Below are 5,637 nucleotides of genomic sequence, written 5' to 3' on the forward strand. Positions count from 1 at the left end.
TCAGCATCTACACCATCGCGGTGCAGGCTGCCGGGGGACGGGACGACAAGATCCTTGCCAACTACTTCCCACTGGTACTCAAGCCCAACGTCAGGTCCTGGCTCATGCACTTGCCGGACAATTCCATCTCCTCTTGGGCAGATTTATGCCATCAGTTTGTCGGCGCCTTTACAGGCGGCCACAAACCACATGGCCAAGAGAGCGATCTTCATCTGCTCGCCCAGAAGGAAGGAGAGCTACTGCACAAGTACATTCAGAGATTCAGCCGTGTACAACACAACATCCCAGACGTCCACCCCGCCGCTATCACCAGCGCGTTCCATCAGAACGTGCAAAACCGAAGGATGAGGGAGGAGATGGCGATGTGTAAGATCAGAGACGTCAGCGAGCTTTACGCCCTGGCCGACAAGTGTGCACGCGCTGAAGAGGGGAGGAGGCTCCCCGAGAGGATACAGGAGCAGGAGGATCTGACAGTGAGGATGCCGCCCTGGCAAAGAAAGGCCGGCGACGGAACAACAGAAGGAAGAAGGGCAAGGAAGTGCTAGCTGTCAAGCAGACCGGCAACGGAGGTGGCACCAAGGAAGCTAAAGATGGTGGCTCCGGCAAGGAGGCCCAGCCTGTGGCGGCCGCCGACAAGCAGGACAGCTCCGGCAAGCAGTATTGTAAGATTCACCGCACCAAGGGTCACGATCTCCAGAACTGCAAGAAAGTCGGACAGCTTGTTGAGCAACAGAAAGCTGAGTACGAGCGGCGCGACAAGGAGAAGGCCCAGGAAGGAACTGGTGGATCCGGCAAGAAACGTCCCGGCCGGGGAGGACGCCGCGACAAGGCCAAGCAGCGGCAAGGAGATAGGCCTCCCCGCGGCCGCGACAAGGATGAAGATGACGACGATGACGAAGACACGGATGATGACGAGGCCGATGAGCAGGAATTTCAGAAAGCCACAGAGGTCCTGTGCGTTGACGATGGCGCCTCTCTGTATACTTCGCACCGCCAACTCAAGCAGTGGATGCGGGAAGTGAATGCAGCAGAGCCATCCATAGAGTCACGCAAGCCTCTGAAATGGTCCAGCACGCCTATCATCTTCGACATTGAGGATCACCCTGATCGCGTAACTGCGGTCGGGTGCTTGCCGATGTTGGTTTCACCAACTATCCGCAACCTCAAGGTCACGAAGATGCTAGTTGACGGCGGGGCCGGCTTGAATCTGATCTCCTCCGCGGTCCTTCAGAAACTCCAGATCCCTGACAGCGAGCTCGAAGAGACCGGCACATTCCAAGGAATCAGCCCGGGAAGAAGCAAGCCGAAGGGAAAGATCACGCTGCCGGTCACATTTGGCAGCGAGCTGAATTTCAGAACTGAGAGGGTCACATTTGACGTTGCCGATTTTCCATTGCCCTACAATGGGATCCTTGGCCGTCCAGTGCTCGCCAAGTTTATGGCAGCCTCTCACTATGCATACAACACGCTCAAGATGCCAGGACCGATAAGTGTCATCTCTGTCCCCGGTGACAAGAAGGATGCCCTTATCTGCGCCGACAAGATCTACCAGGAAGCAGCAGCCGCTGCAGAGCGCAAGACACTTGCCGCTGAAGCTCCCGGAGGGAAGAAGAAGACAAAGTCCGGCAAGAGCTCTGATGCCCACTCCGGCAAGCGCACCTCTTCGGAGTGCTGCGCTACCGTCGAAGACGCACCATCGAGCTCCACCGGCAAGTGCAAGAAGACGATGGCAGCTCCACCCGAGACCAAGAAGGTGTCCGCCAAGGAGGACGGCACTGGTGGTACCTTCACCATCAGTGCCACGCTTGACCCCAAATAGGAAAGCGCGCTCATTGCTTTCCTGCGGGCGAATGTCGACGTGTTTGCACGGCAACCGTCTGATATCCCCGGTGTTCCCAAGAAAGTAATCGAGCACCACCTTGCCGTCTGTCCTCATGCGCGGCCCGTCAAGCAGAGAGTCAGGAAGCAAGCAGTGGAGTGCCAAGAGTTCATTGCAGAAGAGATCAGGAAATTGGAAGCAGTAGGCCTTGTCAGAGGAGTGCTCCATCCCACGTGGTTGGGCAATCCTGTAGTCGTGCGCAAGGCGAACGGGAAATGGAGGCTTTGTATAGACTTCACTGATGTCAATAAAGCCTGTCCCAAAGATCCATTTCCCTTGCCGCGCATTGACCAGATTGTTGACTCCACAGCTGGATGTGATTTGCTTTCATTTCTTGATGCATACTTAGGATACCATTAAATCTTCATGGCAGAAGAGGATGAGGAAAAAACCGCATTTATCACCCCTTATGGCACATACTGTTTTGTACGGATGCCCTTTGGGTTGAAGAATGCTGGCTCAACATTTGCAAGGATAGTCCATGTCACTTTTGAGCCCCAGATACACAGAAATGTGGAAGCCTACATGGATGATATAGTGGTCAAGAGCAAGGACAAGGCTACCCTGATCCAAGATTTAGAAGAAACTTTTGCAAATCTGCGCAAGATCAACCTCAAGCTCAACCCCGAGAAGTGCGTGTTTGGAGTCCCTTCCGGCAAGCTTCTTGGTTTCTTTGTGTCTCAGCGGGGAATTGAAGCCAACCCCGACAAGATCAAGGCCATCGAGCAGATTGAAGCACCGAAGCGCGTCAAGGATGTGCGAAGGCTTGCCGGTTGCGTGGCTGCTCTCAGCAGGTTTATCTCTAAGTCTGCTGAGCGCGCCCTGCCGTTTTTCAAAATATTGAAAAAGGCAGGTCCAATGAAATGGACTCCGGAAGCGGAGGATGCGCTGCAGGACTTGAAGAGGTACCTGTCCTCCACTCCAATACTTGTCGCACCTAAGCCACAAGAGAAGTTGCTGCTGTACCTAGCGGCAACCAATCAAGTGGTTAGTGCTGCGTTAGTAGCAGAGAGGGAGGCGGATGATGAGCCAGCAACCGCGACAAGTGAATCCAGCGACAAGCAGGGGGCTTCTCCGACAAGCTCTGGCCCCGACAAGGTTGAATCTGCGCTGACATGCAAGGAGGTGCAGAAGAAGATGGTGCAGTGCCCAGTTTACTTTGTCAGCTCCCTTCTCCAGGGGGCTAGGTCGAGGTACTCTGGTGTGCAAAAATTGCTTTTCGGCCTTCTCATGGCCTCGAGAAAGCTGCGCCATTACTCCCAGGCACACGAGATCATAGTTGTCACTCGCTTTCCGCTGAAGAGGATACTGCAGAATCCAGAAGCAACAGGCAGGATTGTCGAGTGGGCATTGGAACTGTCAAGCTTTGGCCTCAAGTTTGAGAGCACTGCAACGATCCAAATCAGGGCATTGGCAGAGTTCATAGCAGAGTGGACGCCAACCCCAGACGAAGAAATTCCAGAGACGAGCATCCCCGTCAAAGAGACAAGCAAAGAGTGGCTGATGTACTTTGATGGTGCCTTCTCGCTGCAAGGCGCCGGTGCTAGCGTGCTGCTTATCGCACCCACCGGAGAGCACCTCAAGTACGTAGTCCGGATGCACTTTCCCAAGGAGCAAGCAACGAACAATACTGCAGAGTATGAGGGTTTGCTTGCCGGCCTCAGAATCGCAGCCGACCTTGGGATCAAGAAACTCATTGTAAGGGGTGACTCGCAGCTTGTCGTCCGCCAAGTGAACAAGAACTACCAGAGTCCATTGATGGAAGCTTATGTTAATGAAGTGAGAAAGCTAGAAGAACACTTTGACGGCCTGCAAATGGAGCAAGTTCCACGAGCTCAGAACGATATTGCTGACGGCCTGTCAAAGTGCGCAGCACTAAAGTTACCTGTGGAACCAGGGATCTTTGTGCTCAAGCTGACTCAACCATCCGTGACACCATCAATTGGACAGAATAAGAGGAGGAAGTTGGTTTCTGGTGACTACTTTCCGGCAGAGCTTCCCGAAGCCACCGCCAAGAAGGTCCCCAAGATCGACGCCAAGAGTGCTGAGGAGCAGTCTGCTCCGGTGAACCTTTTGGTTTGTTCCGTTGAAGCAAACGCTCCCGACAAGTTTTGCTCCGGCAAGCTTGCCGGGGAATATCACGCTCCGGCCGAACCGCAGGTTCTTGCCGTGGAAGCGGATGTTCCCGCAGCAACAGATATGCCTTTAGTCCTTGTTGTCGAGCCGCAAGCTCCAGTATGGGCGCAGCAGATTGTCCGTTTCCTTCAAACTGGAGAGCTTCCCGAAGAGCAAGAAGAAGCGGAAAGAGTAGCACGGCATTCAAGTATGTACAAGTTTGTCGACAACACACTGTACAGAATAAGACTCAACGGTGTGAAATTGAAGTGCATTCGCCGGGAAGATGGACAACAGCTGTTGGCAGAGATACATGGAGGCATATGTGGTCACCACATTGGCGCAAGAGCACTTGCCGGCAAAGCATTCCGACAAGGTTTCTTCTGGCCGACAGCCCTCCAGGATGCAACTGCACAAGTAACCAAGTGTGAAGCGTGCCAGTTCCATTCCAAGCAGATACACCAACCAGCTCAAGCTCTCCAGACGATCCCTTTATCCTGGCCATTTTCGGTCTGGGGGCTCGACATCCTCGGCCCCTTCCCCCGAGCTGTCGGGGGCTTTGAGTTCTTGTACGTTGCAATCGACAAGTTCACAAAGTGGCCGGAAGTGGAACCAGTGAGGAAGGTGACAGCACTGTCAGCAGTCAAGTTCTTCAGGTCGATTGTTTGCCGTTTCGGGGTTCCTAACAGGATCATCACCGACAATGGCATGCAATTTACGAGCCGCACCTTCATGCAGTACATCCAAGATCTTGGCGCCAAGATCTGCTTCGCTTCTGTTGCTCATCCGAGAAGCAACGGTCAAGCGGAGAGGGCAAATGCTGAAGTGCTGCGCGGCCTCAAGACCAGAACTTTCGACAGGCTGCACAAGTGCGAAAGAAAATGGATCGAGGAGCTGTCGGTGGTTCTTTGGTTAATCAGAACGACACCAAATCGAGCCACTCGCCAGACACCCTTTGCTCTAGTCTATGGAGCAGAGGCAGTTCTCCCCACGGAACTCGTTTACGGGTCGCCTCGAGTGCTCGCTTATGATGAGCTCGAGCAAGAGCAGCTGCGACAAGATGACGCGCTGCTCCTTGAGGAAGACCGTCTCCAGGCTGCTGTGCGAGCCGCTCGCTACCAGCAAGCTTTGCGTCGCTACCATAGCCGCAAAGTTAAAGCCAGGAGCTTCGAGGAAGGCGACCTTGTTCTTCGGCGTGTTTAGTCCGCCAAGAATTCCAACAAGTTGACGCCGAAGTGGGAAGGCCCTTATCGGGTGAAACGAGTCACTAGGCCCGGCGCTGTCCGCCTTGAGACCGAAGATGGCATTCCGGTGAGCAACTCCTGGAACATTGAACATCTTCGTAAGTTTTACCCGTAAGGCGCGGTTGCCGGAAGCTTTTCCGGCAACCACCTTTTGTACAAGTCTTGCCGCTGTTGCATGTAATCCTTTGTACAAAGCCGGGCGCAGACCCCGTGCACCAGTAAAGCTCATGTGCCCCGCACATCTTGTCAGTTTTTTTATGCTATAATCCTTTTTCGCATATGTTATCTGACACTTTGTGCAGCACTAGACCCCGGTAAGCGATAGCGAGCCCAAGGCTCCATATCATTACTTTATTTCTCTGTTTCTTTCTCAAAAGAAGGAAGGTTCCCTCGCCCACG

This window comes from Triticum dicoccoides, chromosome 6A (genome assembly GCF_002162155.2).
Source record: "Triticum dicoccoides isolate Atlit2015 ecotype Zavitan chromosome 6A, WEW_v2.0, whole genome shotgun sequence".
Taxonomy (NCBI): domain Eukaryota; kingdom Viridiplantae; phylum Streptophyta; class Magnoliopsida; order Poales; family Poaceae; genus Triticum; species Triticum dicoccoides.